The sequence below is a fragment of the Pteronotus mesoamericanus genome, unplaced genomic scaffold (genome assembly GCF_021234165.1).
Source record: "Pteronotus mesoamericanus isolate MK-2021 breed Mesoamerican mustached bat unplaced genomic scaffold, CSHL_Meso_final contig_182, whole genome shotgun sequence".
Lineage (NCBI taxonomy): Eukaryota > Metazoa > Chordata > Mammalia > Chiroptera > Mormoopidae > Pteronotus > Pteronotus mesoamericanus.
The window spans coordinates 271831-290877 of NW_026555078.1; positions in this window are offsets into that span (position 1 = coordinate 271831).

Here is a 19047-nt window from a genome sequence, read left to right on the forward strand (position 1 = left end):
TCCTTCAATGTCAAGTTCACATGTTTGTGTTACTTATCCTCCAATATCAATTGTGTTTGGGGAGGAGGTTATATACTGTCAGCCTCTAACACGCGGTGGGTGCGTGGACTCAACCACATGCATCCACTTGGCGAGTCCCTAACAGCACACAGTCGCTTGAGCTTGCGCAGGACGCCCCATGGTCCTATGTATTTCCGGACTCAAGCAGTAGATTTGAAATATACCAACCACTGCCCTGTCTTTGGAAAGACAGACACAGAGCTGAGCTATTGGGATTAAATGACAACGCCTGGGGACTGGTCTCCCCGGAGCGGCACCTGGCACTCGACTGTGGCTTAATCAGTCGGAGTTACCTTTCACCTGGAAATATGGCTCTTCAGCTGTGAACATGGACATAAGAACATCTTCCGGCATTTCTGGTTTGAGTCCCAGCTTTGCTCCCTGTTGGCACATCACAAAGGCCGGGAGGTCTAGCTACCTGCTCTGAAAAATGGGGGTCTCACTGTCGACTCCCGCGGGCAGCGGCGAGCCCACCTCCACACAGAGCCTGGCTGGGCCCGTGGCTTCCCTGTGCCCAGGGCCTGCGCTGGCCCACTCAGCAGCTGACCCCGGGCCCCGGTCCCCATCCCGGGCCTTCATCCTCTTTGAGTCTTCGCCTCGTCTTGGCTCCCCAACACCAGCTCTTCCTCAGGACCTAGAGTTACATTCCCTGTAGTAACCTGGGGTCTCGCTTGCCAGACTCAAAACCCTCCCCCCCGCCCACCTAAGCACGTGGGGCTTTGGTGGAAGGATATCGAGGGCTGTTTGGGTGTTGGGGGATGGAGGGGCCCCTGACATGGGTGGGGAGCCCTGGCGCCAGGCTGGGACTGCGCAGAAACCAAGCGAACTCTAGCAGACAGAGTAGAGGAAGAGGGAAGAACAATGCAGTCTCCCAGCTGCCGCTGCCGGCTGGGCGGCCGCCATCCCCTTTCACAGTGGCTGCCTCGGGGGGAACCCCCCCGCCCCTCCCTCCAGCACGCTGAGGGGATGATTTAAGGCAGTCAGATGCCGGAAGGCCTGTCCTCGGGTGCTGAGCTTAGGCCTTGTGGCCCACCTCCTGCTTTGCCAGGACAGGGACAGTGAGAACGGGGTCCTCAGGCTTCCGGGGTGGGGGCGTGTCCCAGCATCACTGTCAGAACACACCAGGGAAGCGCTAGTTCCCCCAAGGAAATCTGACAGGCATTGGGTGGGGGGGTGGGGGTGGGGACCAGATACGGGCAACCGAGGGCCCTGAGTCCGCCACACCCACCGCTGGCTCTTTGTCCTTTCCAGGCCTTGGCAGGGTCCTAGCCAAGTCACTGGTTGGTTCACCCAAGAGACGCGCCAACCGTTCCTGATGGATTTGAACACCTTGACTTCTAGACCGAGGTCAGGGACGGGCAATGCTTCTGTCTGAATAACAAGAGACTGGTGTAGTTGCTGCTGGTTGGAAGTGGGGGCGAAGAAAGAAAACTTAATTTAATAAACTCCTAGTACATGTGGGGGTGCTGTACTATACACTTCACGTTCCTTTATCCTTTTCTATTTGTAACTGCAGTCCGTGCAGGTGTATGCCGTTACTCCCGTTTTGCAGATGGAAAACAGGTTCAGAGGGCCTGGGTGGAATTACCCATGGTTTCATTTAAGGGTGTCGGGTGTAACTACCAGAAAGGGACCAGAGTTACATGAAGCCAAAGGGAAGGAACTCGAGTAGGAACGGATAGGAGCGAAACAAAGCACATGAATCAGGTCTGGGCAAGACGGGAATCAGGAACTCCCCGCGGATACAAGTAGCAGAAAACTCGAGGGAACACTGGTCCCAGGTTCTTCCCAAATCTGTGTCAATGTGGTCAAGATTTACATTTCAGGGGAGGGAGCGTCTGATTGGTTTAGATTGGGTGACCTTCCGGAGCATGTGGTCTTGCTGTTGGTTTAACTCTCTGCTGTTGCCCCGTGGAAATTCTCAATACTTTTGGAACAAGTTGCCTCACAAATTACGTAGCTAGTCCTGCTTTGGTCAGGCGAGAGCAAGGCGCTTTAGGGGATAGTCCTATCGAGACTGCATGCAGCGGTGAGCAGGGACGTTCCTAAAGCATTACTGGGGGAGGCCGTCACGGGACGGGGCGATGGATCCAGGCAGGCAGGCAGGCAGGCAGGCAGGCAGGCAAAGACAGCAGGTGCTCACTGCTGTCCCTATCTGGTCAGCCCCACCCCCCACGCTCCCTTCCTCTGTGCATACAGTTTTCCTTGCACCCACATTTCATTGACCAGGAGTTGTCATAGGACCCCGACCTAACTGCAAAAGAGGCTGAAAAATGAGGTGTTCAGGATGCAAAAGTACGGGTAAAGAGCATCTGTGTTTTGGCCACAGCTTATTTGCCTATAATCATAAGCCACCCCAAATTATATATTCTGACTTGTCTATTACATATTGCAGAATGGTCGTCAGTGGGTGAGAAAGGAAAGGTAGTTGAGACCAGGCATAAAAGGGAAAAATAAAATATTTTTGTTTTAACAGTGTATAAACACATGATAGCTACCTACTTTCAGGTGAGGATTTCTGTTGACATTAGCTCTGTGCACCTGAGGTAAAAAAATAAGTGAAAAATAGGTATTGAAATTAAAAACAAAACCTCTGAGTAGATGAATGAGTCATCACCCAGACACAGATGAAGAAAGAACAAATGAATTAGAAGATTGAACTGATTAAGTCTTCCAGAACTAGTACGTAGAATTAAAGATAAAAATTATTTAAGGCATGGAAAATAGAAAAGAGAACTTAAAAATAGAGAAAACAACATGGAGCATTTCAGCATGTGACTAATAGAATGGAAAACAGGGAAGAGAAGGCAAGTATTAAAGAAATAGTAATTACGAGGGAAATAAGAGACATGGAATATAGAATGAGAAGCTTCGACATAAATCTAATAGGATAAAAATTATTGAAATAAAAATATAAAAAACAATGTAAGAGTCATAGAAGATGGACGGGGGAGAGAGACAGAGAGGGAGGGAGGGGGAGAGAGAGAGAGAGAGAGAGAGAAAGCTAGGAAAAAAAACTTAAAGCAATAATGGTTGGGAAATTTTCAGAACTGTAGAAAACCCCATTAAGCTCCACACTTAGAGACTTTATAATGAGTCTGCAGACCATCAAGGGGAGAGAATTCCCTAAACGCCACCAGAGAATAAAATACCAACTGCCTTCCACAGGACACCAATCAGATTATTAGCCCAACGCTCACGAACAACATCATGCGTCAGAGAGAAACAGAATAATATCTTTGGAGTTGAGGGAAAATAATTGTGTACCTATAATTCTATACCCAACCAAACTATAATTTAAGGGTGAAGATGGCAAAGATATTTTTAGGTAAACCAGGACATAGACTAGAAACTACATGCAGATGCTCCCTAACATCGTTAACAAATGAGTTACTTAAACAAGAAAAGGCATTCCAGAAGGAAGGAAGAGGATGCAAAATAAACAATATTAAAATTTAAGGATAAACACTGAATGATAGAACGCACAACTTCTGAACAGTAGTGGAGAATAAAAGAAATATAAAAGACTTGATCAATCCAAAAAAAAGAGATAAAAAGAGAAAAACAAAAGAGGCAAAAAGAAAGCAGAAAGGTAGAACTAAGTCCACATATATTACTAACCACAATAAAAGTAAATAGATTAAACTCACAATTGAGAGACAGTGACTGAAAGTTAGATTTAAAATATAAAAGTATATGATAATGATAACATACTTAAAGTTCATAGGATGTTTAAAAATTAAGATATATAGAGAAGATATACTGGACATTTACTAAACAAAAGGAAGCTAATGTAGTGTTCTAAATAACAGGCAAAATAGAATTTAACATGCATAACATTACCAGTGGCATTTGAATTAAAGAGGGCTATTTCATAGTTATAAAGACAATCCACCAAGATGGGATAACACCATTAATTTGTAATACCTAACTTCTATAGCCTCAAAATATAAAGAGCTACCACTATCAAAACAACAAGGAATAACTGTTAAGATTTTTGACCACAAAAGAAGGTTTAATACCCATCTCCCTAAAAAAGGATTCATCAGACAAATAATAGATAAATATATATAGAAAAATAAGCTTTATCTGGCATAAAATATATAGAAATTTGCTCTTCAGAGAAACATACATTATCTTCAAGCATGCGTTGAGTATTTACCCAAAATGATCATGTATTAGAAGTCAAAACACATTTCAATAATAGCCATTACACAAAGCACATCTTCTGACCAAAATGAGGTAAAATAAAATATCAACAATAAAAAGGGAGTTTTTCCCATGCATTTAAAGACTTTAACTATAAAATCTAACTCCTAAATAATCCATGAGTTAAAGAGAAATTGTAAGGATTTTTTGCCTTCTCCCCTGGGAGGAGCCTAGAAATAGTCAATGTAATTGGATTCATCACCTGATTAAGTTCATCTGAATCCAGTGTGCTCTCCACTTCATCAGTTTTGCATGGATTGAAACCATAGAATTGAATATGGGTGTGATTAAGATTATCATCAAATATTTGATGATTACAATTCTCCCAGGGATGTGGTTTTTATTTTGAAATAATTTCAAACTTATAGAAAAGTTGCAAGATAGTATGAAGAACTACTTTTGAACCATTTGAGAATAGGTTGCTAACATTATGTCCCATCACTGAATACTTTAGTGCATATTTCCTAAAGGAAAAAAAGATATGCTTGTACAGAACCACAGTACAACTACAGACCCACAGTACAGCTGCAGAATCACAGTACAACCGCAGAACACAATACAACTACAGAACCATAACACAATTATAGAACCACACACAACCATCAGAATCAGAAAATCATTTTTGATACATTACTACCACCCATCCATAGACCTCATTCAATTTTGCCAATTGTCCCAATAGTGTCTTATATACCAAAAGAATCTACGATCATAAGTTGTACTGATTGTCCTGTCTCATTAATTTCCTTAGACTGGAACAGTTTCTCAGTGTTTCCTTGACTTTTATGACATTGACATTTTAGATCAGTTATTTTGTATGATATCTACCATTTTGAAGCTGTCTAGTGTTTTCTAATGATTAGATTCAAGATACGCATCTTTGTCAGGAATATCACAGAAGTGAGGCTCTGTTCGTCTGTTTTCTTACTGGACTAAGCCATTTGGGCTGATATAACAAAATATCATAGACGGAGTGGCTTAGACCAAACACATTTATTTCTCGCAGTTCTGGAACATGCAAGTCCAAAATTAAGGTTCTGGTTGGTTTGGCTCCTAGGCTTGCAGACGGCTGCCTCCTCACTGTGTCCCCAAAAGAGAGTGCTCTGGTCTCTCTTTCTTTTCTTTTCAAGACATCTGCCCTATGAAATTAAGGCCTCACCCTTATGACTTGATTTAACACATCACTTTCTTACAGGCTCTGTCTCTAAATATGAGATTTAGAGCTTAACATAAGAATTTTAGGGGGAGACAACATTCAATCTTTAACATCCTTCTGCAACATTTCTCCCCTGACCTATTGCAGCGGCCTCTTACCTGGGGTCCCTGCTTCCAGCCTCCACCCCGCAGTCCACGCCTCATGCCGTCACGTGGTATGATTTTGATATGGCCCACGACTGGCTTTGTAAACCTTTATCACGGTGGGATCTGTCAAGTTTCTCTATTGCAAAGTTGCTCTTTCTTCTTTTGTAATTAATAAGGATTTTGGGGGGAAGTACTTGGAAACTATGATATACCCCACTCCTCATCAAATATTTATTACAAGTTTTATCATCTACTGATGTTTCTTGGCTGAATTAATTATGACTCTGATGACTGCCAAATGGTGATTTTCCGATTCTATCACTCCTTGTACATTTATTAGTTGGCATGCTACTCTAAAGAAAAAGCTTTCTTTTCTTCCCATTTATTTATTCTTCATTCACAGAAGAGTAGACACATGAGTTCTATTTTATCCAATGGGTGTAATCTGTTAGTAGTATTTATGGATTCTCATATTGTCCCTTATTTCATCTTTCCATGAAGAAATAATTGGTACCGGACAAGCTCTTCCACCACAAACGACCAGAGCACTAGAGAAAGCATAGAGAACCGCACTTCCGGGTACTTGGCAACAGGCAGAGCAGGGCTGTGACCGCTGGAAGAAGTGGAACAAACGATACAAGCCCTATCATCACCGCAGCTGTTTTCCTGGAGGAATTTCATGTCCCTGATGTAAGAAAGGGGAACTCAAGGTGAGTACCGCTGAGCTGGCGAGGGAGAGGCAACAACAATCACAGAGGAAGGAGGCCTGAGGTGGTTAGAATCTGTGGAACAGAGGACCATAGAAAAGGTAGCTGCATAGTGGACAAAGTCCGGAAATCTTCAGAGGCCTCCCATGTCTTTGATGGAATGCCGATCTCTGTACGCACCGGTGAGACTCTGTGAGCCTGGGCAAAGACATCCACGGGACAAAAAACAAACCGTGCAGTGGTAAGCCAAAATAAGTAGCCAGAGTTCACACGGATTGTGAATCATTCAAGTTCTTACTAACGAGAGCAGAGGAACTTGTTCGATATGGGGAATTCAGCAGGGACCCCAAAAAGGCCAGACCTTAAGAAGAGTGCCACATGAACCATAGCTTAAGGTCAGCTCTAGACTCACCTCGACAAGGTTTTCTAACATGTTTCAAAGGGTGATGCTGATCTGCAAGTGAGTTAACTGTCCGCCAGAACAAAATCCGGCCAGTCTACCACGCAGCCGTCACAGTGTCTGGTGTCCACTAAAAAGGGACCTGACATGTGATAAGGCAGGAAAATGTGGGGCCAACCTGCAGGAAAAAAATCAATAGAGAGACTCAAAATGACAAAGGTAATGGAGTTACAAGGCAAAAACTATATACGAGCTCTTACAAGTATGCTCAAGAATTTGAAGGAAACATAAATGTAATGAGCAGAAATAGGAACTATAAAAAAGAAGCAAATGGATTGTCTAGGGCTGAAAAATGCAATCTATGAATTAAAAAAAAAATCATTGGACCAGCTTAAAAGTATATTAGAAAACCCAGAAGAAAAGATTGGAGACATAGTCGTATAAACTATTCAAAGTGAAGAACAGAACAAAAAAGACTGAAAAATGAACAGAGTCTTAGTGACCTATCCACACAAGAGCATGCAGTCTAATACATGTGTAATTGGAGTCCCAGAAACAGAGAAGGGCGGCAGTGGGGCAGAAAAATATCTATAAAATTAAGGCCAAAATTTCCACCAACTTTGTGAAAAACATGAATCTACATATCCATCAATCTTAATGAACCTCAAGCAAGATAAATTTTTAAAAAACTGCATAAAGACACTTTATAATTAAATTTCTCAAAACCAGTGACAAATAGAAAAATCTTAAAAGCTTCCAGAGGAAAGACGTATTACATAAAGGACAACAGAGATAACGAACAAACAAACCAAAACAACACCACCCCCTCCCCGCAACCCCGGTGGCCTTTGGTTTCTCTCAGAAACAATAGAAGCCAACTGATTACTATTAAGTGTTGAAAGGGAAAAAACCCACAACACCCTCACCACCTAAAATTTTATATCTGACAAATATCCTTCAAAAGCAAAGGTGAAATAAGGACATTTTCAGTAACTACAATGATGTTAAACCAAGTTTTTCAGACTGAAATAAAATGACTCTATGTCAAAACCCAAATTTGCAGAAAAGAATGTCGAGTGCCAAAAATGTCAAATATATAGGCCCATAGAAAGACATTTGTTCTCATTTACATTTTAAAGAAAAGCTAATTGACTGTTGAAATAAAAATAACAACAATCCACCGAGGGATTTATAGCACATATAGAAGTGCCATGTGCGACAGTGAGAGTCTAAAGGAACGGGGAGGAGACGGGTGTGCGCACCAGAGGGTGTGCGCACCAGAGGCTCTGACATCGCTGTGAAGTTAATGCTGCCTGACGGTGGATTGTGACAGGTTAGATATGCATAACGTAGGCTCTAGAAAAACCAATAAAAATAAGTCAAAGATGTATAGCTAATAAGCCAATTGAGTTGATAAAACTGAATACTAAAAACACTCAATTAGCCCAAAAAAGGCACGAAAATAGAGGAAAAGAAACAAAGAACAGATGGGACAAAAATGAAAGAAATAGTAGTATAGTGATTTAAATCCAGCCACATCATTAATTATGTTAATTGTAAATGGATTAAATACTCCAATTAATAGACAGATATTTTACAGTAGATTAACAAAGAGCATCCAACCATATGTTGCATACAGGAAGCACACTTTAAACATAAAGAAATGTATAGGCAAAAGTCAAGGGATGTAAAAGGTATTACAATAAAAGCCTAATACCCAGAAAGCTGGAGGAGCTATATTAGTATCAGACACAGTAAACTTCAAGAAAAGGGATATTACCAAAATAAAGAATGACATTTGCAAATTGTAAATGTCCAATTGATCAAAAAGACATCACAGTTCTAAACGTGTACAGACCTAACACCAGAACTTCCAAATACATGGAGGGAAAAAATGGAGCCGATTGAAATGAGAAGCAGAGAAATCTATAACTTCAGCTGAAGATTTTCAACACTCTTCTCTCAGTAGTTGACACAACAGAAAATAAACTAGTAAGCTAAATAAAACTCAAATAACACCATCAACCTATTTGACCTAATTGACATCTGTTAAGTATGCCACACAACTGGAGAAAATAAAATGCATTCTTTTTAAGTGAATCACTCATTATGATAGCCCATATGCTGGGACATAAAATAACTCTCAGTTAGTCTAAAAGATTGCAATCAACAGAGTATATTCTCTGACCACAATGAAACTAAATGAGAATAAAGTTATAAAAATAAATCTGGAAACTCTCCAAATATTTGGAAATTAAACAAGACATTTTAAAATAACCCATGGGTCAAAGAAGAACCATAAAGGAAATTAGACAATATTTTGCATAGAAATAAAATTAAAAAATCAAAATTTGTGATGTTTGTGTTTTTTTTTTTAGAGAGAAATGTTCATCTTTAAATGCTTGTTTTAGAAAAAAGGAATTGTTTAAAATAAATGATCTAAAGTTCCATGTTAAGAAATTAGGAAAAGAAGAGCAGTTAAAACTCCAAACTAAGTAGATATAGGGAAATAAAAAAGGTAAAAGCAGCAATTAATAAAATTGCAAAAAGAAAAACAATAGAGAAGCTAGTGAAAACCAAAGATTGTTCCTTAAAAAATTTTGTAGTTTGATAAATCTCTGGATTGACTGGTCAGAAAAGGGAGTCACTGCATGTTTATCAACATTAGGAATGAAATGGAGGAGATACTGCAGATGCTGGAGACACCATAAGGGTTCTAAGGGCCTGTCATGAAAATCTTTATGCCATTAATTTCGATAACTTAGAATGGACAAATTCCTTGAAAGACACAACTTATCAAAACAGGCAAGAGAGAACACAGTAAATATCAACAACCCTACATCTATTAAAATTAAATTAATAATTAATAATTTAATAATTAGTAAAATAATAATTAAAGACCTTCATGCCCAGATACTTAACTGGTTGAATTCTATCAAATAAATAATAGCAACATTATGTTAACCTTTTCATAAAACAGAGGAAAAGATAACATTTCTTAACTGATGTAGTGATGCCATGAGAGGAGGACAATATTAAAAAAGTACAGACTAACATACCTCATGAATATTGAGGGGGAAAAGCCTTAATAACATATTATTAAATCAAATTCAAAAATATTACAACGGCTACAGTTAATATGCCAATTTGGTTTGACATTCAACAAACAATTAGTGTAAATCACAATCTTACTAGAAAAAAGTAGGAAAGTCATAGCATTAATTCATAGATATATAAAAATTATTCGACAATATTTAACAACATGCATAGATTATTAAAACTATCAGAAAACTGGAACAGAGGGAAGATTTCTCAACATGATAAAGGCATATATCAAAACATACAGCCAACTCCATACTTAATACTAAGACTAAATGCTTTTCTTCTAAGATCTGGAAAAGACAAGAAGGTCCTTCTTACCACTTTTTTTTTTTCACATTGTAGCCAGTGTAATAATGCAAGAAAAAGAAATAAAAGGCATAAACAGTGGAAACAACAAATAAAACCATCTTTATTTAAAGATGACACATGAATCTGCAAAAATGCTACAAGGGGAATAATTTTGCAGGGTTGCTTGTTACAAGGTCAAAATATAAAACTCTACTGTATTTCTATGTACTGGGGAGAATAACTAGAAATATAAATTATTTAGCACCGAATTTAACGGAGGTGATACTGAAAACTACAAAACATTTTTGAAGGAATTTAAAGAGGTCTTACATATATGGAGAGATACAGTCCATAACAGAGAGATACATGGCAAGACTCAGTGTTGGTAAGGCTATCTAACCTTTATCTGAAAGGTTGTTTCCTACCTGGACAACACGTCCGACACTAGAAGTGTGGGGGTTTTCCGAAGTGCTTCTCCAGCAACTGGGTGTCAGATGATCCAATTCTCACCGCAGCTCCTGGCGTTAGCACAGACCACCCAGAGTAAAGGCTCAGTCCCTCAAGGTTGCCCCTGACGTTAGATTCCAGCTACAAATGGGATGTCCAGGCCACCCACATTTCTGCCTTGCCAACTACAAATTTGGGGGTCCACAGGACCCTTTCTCAGGCTTGACAATTTGCTGGAATGACCTACCGAACTCAGGAAAACACTGTTACTTGTGTTTACTGGGTTTTTAAAAATAAAGGATACAACTCAGAAACAGTCAAAAGGAAGAGATGCAGAGGGCAAGATATGGGAGGCGGGGCGTGGTGCAGAGCTTCCCTGCCCTTTCCAGGTGCACCCCTCTCCTGATGTGGCCACCAACCCAGAAGCTCTGCAAGTCTCCTTGCCCAAGTGTTTCTGTGGAACGCAATCTCCAGCCTCCTTCTCTCTCTCCAGAGGTCAGTGGGCGGGGCTGAGCATTCCAAACACCTGTCTAATCACTTCGTCTTCCTGGTGGCCAGCACCATCCTGAGGCTATCTAGGGGGCACGCCCAAAGTTACCTCACTGGCATAAACTCAGGTATGACCAAAAAGAGCTTGTTATGAATACCAAAAGAGACTCCTACCACTCAGAAAATTCCAAGGGGTTCAGGACGCCTGTGACGGGAACTGGGGACAAAGATCAAAGATATTTTTATTACACTACAATCTCATTTCTACCCAAAAGATTGTATAGATTAAATATAATTCCAATCAACATATCAGTAGGTTACTGGGAGAAATCAACAAAGGGATTATAGAATTTACAAGGAAATTCAAAAGACCTAGTGTAGCCGAAGTAAGATTTAAAAAGAAGAGCAAATTTGGAGGGCCTATACTATCAAATTTCAACATTTATAACCCAGGACTACACTATTCAAGTTAGTGTAAGTGTATACATAGAGGTTAATGGAGTGGAATCATACATATGTTATTAACTGGTTTTTCACCGAGGGCAAAGGTAATTTCGTGGGAAGACGATAGTCTTTTCAGCAAATTATTCTGGGGCAACTGAATATCCACATGGAAAAAATAAGGTCTGACTCCATCTCATTATACTCACATTAATGAATGTCAAATAGATTATACATGTTAGCACAAAGACTTAAATGATAAAACTTCAGAAGAAAAAGTAGGACAATGTATTTTGACCTTGGAGTGGGCAGCGGGGGCTTAGGACACAAACGGGACAAACCATAGAATAAAATGTGATAAAAGGGACGTCAAAAAAGCAAAAAAAAACCCCCAAAACCAACAAAAAACCAAAACCCAAAAAACTAAACAAAAACAAAAAACCAAAACAAAACTCCTGCCCTTCAAAAAACACCATTAAAAAAAATGGAAAGCATGTTGCAACTGGCAGAACATGTTTGCAATACCTGTATTTGGCAAGGAACTTGTACCCAGAAAGATTTTTACACCTCCACAGTAAGACAAGCAACCCGATAAATAGGTGCAGAAATCTGAATGGGCACTCCGCAAAAAAGCTACATGAGGGGCCAATAAGGTCGTGGAAAGATGCTCAACACCACTGGCCATTAGGAAATTCAAAGTAAAACCACAGAGATGCTGCTGCACACGCGCTGGAATGGCTACAATGAAAAAGGCCAACCCTAAGGGTTGGCGGACAGGAGGAGCAACTGGGACTCTCAAACGTGGCTGGCGGGAATGTGACATGGTGCGGTCATTTTGGAAAACAGTGAAACAGCTCAATATAAAGCTAAATATAATTTTCTCATGGAATTCCACTTCTGGGGATTATCTTAGAGAAATGGATGCATATACTCACACAAAGACATATATATGAATATTCAAACAAGCTTTATGTATAATATCCAGAAACAAGAAGGAACATAAACGTTCATCAACAAAGTGAATGGATAAACCAAAATTTTTATAAATCAGAGAAGGCCCAGCACTACAAATGAACAAATTCCTGATGTGCACAGCTGTGTGGATGAATCTCAGACGCTGTGTTAGACAAGAAGGCAGGCCTCGAAGAACACATGCTGTATGAGTCCCTTCCTAGGATGTTCTAGAAAAGGCAGAGTTAATCCGCAGTGACAAAAATCAGACTGGTGCCTGCCTCTGGGGAGAGATGAATCAAGGAAGAGCTGGAGCAAATTTTGGGGCTCATAAAAATGCGCTGTAACTTACTTAGTGTTGGCCACATGGTTGTATATATTTATGTATTTGTCAAAACTCATCAAAGCGTAATTAAAATAGGTGCATTTTGTTGTATTAAGTTATATCAGAATAAAGATGAAAAAAATTATTTTAAAGGTTTTATTTATTTATTTCTAGAGAGGGGAAGGGAGGGAGAAAGAGAGGGAGAGAAACACGGATGTGTGGTTGCCCACCGTGTGCCTGCTGCTGGTGACCCTGCCCGCAACCCAGGCTGGTGCCCTCACCGGGAATCAAAGTGTGGCCCGTTGGTTCATAGGCTGGTGCTCAATCCACTGAGCCACACCAGCCACGGTAAAAAAAAAAATTTTTTTTAATTTCCAATTTTGGTCAGTGTGTACTTCTTCAGGTTAGCCCTTGTTCTTTCTTGTGCCCACCATTCCCAGAGCACTCCCTCATTTCCTGGCACCTCTACTTTCCCTGTCCCACCCCTGGAACCATACGCTTCTCTGAGGGGCCCTTGTTCCTTTGGGTGGAGAATGATATTTAGATACCAAGATCTAGGCGCTAAGTGTGCTCATCGCTGCTGAGCATCAGGGGTTCTCTCCGTGAACACACACAAGCCCATGTTCACGTTCACAGTCCTGTCCGTCTCTACCTGTTCAAAACCACGAGGTCCAACTGATACTTCTGATTCCAATCCAATCTGTTTCAAGCCAGACTTTCGCTTTCAAGTCTTTGAGAGTCTGGAATCTGATAACTTCATTAGTGGTTTCGCTTCTCCGTGACATCTGCTCTGAGGTTCCCCCTCTGAACATAAATCAGCGTCTTCCCAGCCAGGCAGCCCTCCTCCAAGGTGCCCTACATTTTTCTCGAGTTTCTTTTACCTGAAGATTCACTGTCCGCTATGGCCTTCTGGGTTGGTGAGGCTTTTTTTTTGTTTGCACATCACATCTCAAATTCCGACTAAGGTGAGCAAAAGAGCATTTATTGGAGGACCAAGTGGCTCACAGAATCTAAAGGGAAGCTGAGGAATTGAAATCGGGAAGAACAAGGAACAAGAGAAGGTCTAGGGATCTGAGCGGCAGAACCGAACAGCCTCCTTTGAGCGCCGCAACGGGATGGACCAGCTGCCAGTGTTCTCCGTGACATGTTCCTCCCCCCAACAGATACGCGCCCAGGTGGGGGGCTGACGGCCGCATGCCCATTTCTGCACTGGATGAGCCTGGGCACTGTGGCCGAGCACCCGCTGAGACTGTGTCCTGGAAGTGGGGCATGACCGACGGAAGGAGGATAGGGTGCTTGGTGGGCAAAATAACAGATGTCCACGAAGGAAACCCTTTCACTTCCTGTTCCAGGTGCCTGGGATGCCCTCTGATCTCTGGCTTCGTCTCAACTTTGAGGTTTTATCTCAAATTTCATTTCCTCAGCAGGGCCTCCCTGTATGCGCTGACCTGAAGCTGGTCTTCGAGTCCCCTCTTTTTCAGCACTGTTTCCTCAGGTCTACTTTTCGTCTCCCCTGCCTTGGTCTACGCCGCTCTCCGGGGCAGCTGCCCCGCAAGAATGCAGACTCCTGTAAACTCCGTCCCTCTGGTCCTTCTGTGTAGCCAGGACCCAGGACTGTGGCATGGCGCATACAGCCCGTGCCCGAGGGACCTCTGCTCGATACGTGAATGGCAAGTGCCTGGAGTCGCATCCTTGGTGAACGGGAAAATGAGCCTTCCTATCCAGGTCGGTGTGCCCATCCTCTCTACGGAAGGGACAGAGACAAACAAGGCACAAGATCTCGGTGACCAAATTCTGTCCTGCAAGGAGATGTGCATTAACGATCTAAAAGCAAGTGACACGTGGCCGAGTGTAGTCGAAAGGGTTAAACCAAAAAAAAAAAAAAAAAAAAGGGCAGGAGAAGCCAGTTAAACTTTTTCTTTCTTTCTTTTTTTTTTTTGTAAGAGGCCGGAGTTTGCAGTCTGCAGAGCTATCTGCGGGGCCGGGCGGGAGCTGTGAAAAGAAACCAGAGAGGCTTGCTGACAAAAGACTGAAATCCTGGCGTCTCTTTTGTTTTCACCCAAGTCTGTGGCCACTGACATCCCTTTTTCACACCACGGGTGGATAATAAGCCCCCTTCTCAGGAATCGAAATGCTCTTATACATTTTAATGTGACCTTAGCGAGCGCTTTTCAGAAATCACAGGCCCATCTGAGGACACTTGAGGTTGAATTGAGCTAATGGTATTCACCTCATCTTTAGATGCAAAATTGGAAGAGAAAAAGACCTTGATGTGGAAAGAGGGGAGTAGGGGGTGGATGAGTTGGGGGGGGCGGCGGGAGGAGGGGGAAGTAGATTAGAGATACTGCTTAAAAATCTTGTGATTGCCCCTGATAACGAAATGTCTCCTCTTTCTCAATCCCCCTTGGGCTCAGAGATGTCCGCATGCCTTTATTTTTAATGATAGAATCTTTTACTCTTGGACCAGGGATATTTGAATGTTGCTGCATATGTGGTCAGGAGATACACTGACCTTTAGCAAATCTTATTTTTAAAAAAAATCAGATGGCGCAGTTATTGCAGTATTCCAGCGCTGTAAGATGAAAGACAGACAGGGAGAGAGAGAGGGAAAGAGAGAGACGGAGAAAGCGCTTTTCCTTGGTAATCAGACGTGGGTCACATTTATTGAGACGCTGTGTCTCCTTTTAAATGACTTGCAATCGTCTTTCTGAATTACAAGGAGCCGGTTGGCAACATGGCACCCTTCTGGTCGCGTCCTAAGATCACAGTGGCAAGTCTTCTAAAACGGCAGGACCCCTGGTTCCTTGCTGTAGCTCTTGGGCTGAGACGTGGCTTTCACCCCGATGCCCAGATGCTCCTCTCACAGGTAGGAAGTGTGTGAGGAGAGACGGCAGGGCACAGGGTGCGGTCAGGACAGAAGCGGGGAAGGAGCCCTGGCAACAGAAATAAAACGCACGTCCCCCCGAGACAGGTTCATTTCCAGTTTTGACGTGCCTGCCATCTGTCAAAGACCCCGTGGACGCTTCCCGACACCCGGGCCCGCCGTCTCCAGGATGGAGGGGCCCGTCGGGCAATCCATCACCGAGCGCACCTGGTCTGCCCACAGGAGACAGCAGGTAGGGAGGGGCTGGCTGGGCTGGTGGAGGGGGGTGCGGGTGGCAGGGAGCGGGGCCCCAGGCTGACTCGTGAGGATCCCAGACAGGACCCCAGGCCTCCGGCGTATCCAGCGAAGGGGTGTACATAATTTATCAGCACGGAAAGGGTGACAGATTGGGATGGTCTGGCCTTTTGACTTGGCAGCTTCTGTCTGTATTTATAGAATTGGATGCTTGGGCCTTCAGGCCACAGCATTCTGACTTTCAAATTGGGCATGCTGACTCAGGTACAGGTGGTGAATGGGATTATTATTATGATTTAAAACATTTTTTTAAGATACGAGGATCTTGTTTGTTTCCACTCAGGCAAACATTAAGTGCTTTGGGGGAACGGTCTTGCATTCTTTGCAAGAGCGTTGACCGTTTGTGTGTCTTTATAGAACTTGTCCCTGTAAAAGGAAAATTCTAAAGTCAGCTTCCAGTTCCCTACTTGGAAAGGAAGTGGCAGCCAGGGCCACCCGGTCAAGAAGCATAATCCAAGAAGGTTGACGATGACAAGGCCCCTGAAAGCCAAAGCTTAATGATGTCAGAACCCACTCACCTTCCTCGCCGCTGCTGCGTGAGCTGAGATGTATGTAGGAAAATCCATAGTTCTGATTTTCCCGTAGCCTGGACTTCATTCTTTCACACAGAAGTGCCAGGTTAAGAGATGCTTTTGCCTGAAACGCTTGGGGGTGGAAGGAGTCTGCGGAATGAAGGGGCAAACGAACGCATGTGGGGGTGAAGGACTGAGTGGCATCCAGGTGGAGGAAGGGTCTTCCTGGGGCGCGGGCTTCGCAAAAACATGGAAAATGAAAGAATGCGTTTCCTTCTGAATGAGCGAACAGGCAGGCGACTGAATTGCACTCTCAGGGGAGGTGACCTGGGCAGGGGTTAAGTGATTCGGTGAGTGCTGGACGAGTGTCCCCGGGCATGGTGAAGCTTGGGGGGGCAGGATGTTGAACGTGTGGACCCCTTCTCCATAACAAGCCCTCCTACTGGGTCGGAGTCTCAGAGGCCCAGTTGCGGTTGGGGTCCTGCGTGGTGGACCAAGCCCCAAGCTGGGGCCGCCTGACTCCAAACCGCAAGACCGATCCTCCGCTCTGGGGTGTTCTGCTGTCCCCTCTGGAGCCACTGTCCCCAGGGCTTGGCCCTGGTGGAAGGAAAGGCTGGCTCCCTGCCTGAAAAACACACCTGTAGAGCTTACCGCCTGTCTTGGTGCTGGGAATCATCGAGATAAATGAGAGGTCCCGCCCCTGCCCTCCGGGGCCTGCGAGCTTTCTTTCCATTGCGCGGGAAGCCCGAGGGGAACTGGCACTGTCCCCTCGCCTTGTCCTGACCAGTCCCCAGACGTGCAGACCTGGACACGTCGAGGCTGGGGAGGGGCACTTGGTCAACATCTCACGCCAGGGCTACCTTGTCTGAAGCGTTTCCGTGTGTGGATGCTCCTCCTGCCAGGGGCTTCGGGGACACTGGCCTGGCCTGGCCCTGCCCGGCCTGGCCTGGCCGCCTGTGGGGTGGGCGGGTGGGGTGCAGGGTGGGGCCACGCTGCGCTGTGTCATCGGCGGGGGCTGGCGTCTCCCGCCACAGGAATGTGCTGACGGCTCTGATGCGGGCGTCCCCCAGACCTTCTCGGGCGGGTCACGTCTCACCTGCGCTCCCAGGCTCAGGGAGGGGGACCGGCCCTCTGGACAGCGTGGCTGCCTCCCCGTCCGCTTACTCTGGTTGCCTCTGGGGCAGAGGAGGCCAGCGTGGGCCACGGTGCACGAGCCTGGGCTTCCACATCGGCCCGTCCCGTTGAGCTGTGCGACCTTGGCCAATGGGCCGCTGCTCTCCGAGCCTTGCTCCGCCTCCAACGAGGCCACCGCGGAAGCCTAATCTGCGGGGCCTCTGAGGAGTGAAGGCTCCTGCGCGAATGGCTGGGCATGGGATCAATGTGTGGCTATTGGCTTTTAATTAATTAATTAGTTTTATTTTTAAATTAAAGTTTACATTCAATATTCTGTCTCAGTGGCAGGTGTACAGCGTAGTGGTTAGACAATCGTGTACTTTACAGTGTGGTCCCCCCGATATTTCCAGTGCCCACCTGGCACCAGACACAGTGACCACAATATTATTGGCTGTATTCCCTATGCTGTATTTTCTATCCTGTGACTTTTTTGTAACTACTAATTTGTACTTCTTCATCTCTTCACCTTTTTTCATCCAGTCCTCTAAGCTTCCTCTCTGTGGCTATTATTAATTGCAAGATTCTGTGTTTAATAATAAAAAAGAAGAAAAGGAGAGGAGGAGGAGAACAGGAGAAGGAGGAGAAAGAGAAGGAAATAATAGTGGTTAACACTTCTTGAGTTCTTAACTATGGGCTAGCCTCAGCTCTAAGCCCTTTAGAGACTATCTTGTAAAATCCTGAAGTTCTGATTATTGTCCCCACTTTCCAGCTAGAAAAATGGGCTTGCGAAGGTGATTTGCTTGGTCAGTCAGCTAGTAAACGGTGGCGCTGGATTTCCGAGGGCCCCTCTGAGTCTGTGTTTCAGCCGGTGGTGACCTGTCCACCGTCACGATGGCACCTTGCCTGGGACCCTACGTGAGTGCCACTGGAACCAGTGGGTGGCGTAAGAGCCGGGCGCGGCACCTCAGCTCCCGGAAGCGCATCCACTTGGTCGTTGCTGGAGGCCTTAACGACTCGTGCGGGTGGGTGGGTGCCAGTCTCCAGAGCCAGAAGCCAAGAGATCTCAACATGCCCTCAAACAGATTTGACTGTCAAATGCACCCATGCTGGGAAAACCACCTCAAACGCAGGGGCCAGTGAAAGAGGGCTCTCTTTGTATTTTGCCGTAAACATTTGGAGAGGAAGTCGCCTTTGAAGATAAAGAGTTAGACTAGAAGCAAAGCCTGCCCTGGCCCTGTCACCCAGGAAAGGGTTGGAGGAGGGTGGAGGCAGGACAGGTAATCCCCATCGCTAGGGGAGGAAGGACAGCAGGAGCGGAGCCAGCCAGCCTGCTGGTCGACCCTCCCTTTCTTGCTCTGATTTCAGAGCTGAGCCTTCAGGGGCCTCCAAATTCCTGAAGCTTCCCTGCAGGCCCTCGCGGTCCATGCAGGCTTGGCAGCCCTTCATGGCTGAGCAGCCTCAGGCCCCCCGCCGTGGCTATGCCCCACCCTCCCATCTGCACCCCACCCTCCCATCTGAGCCCC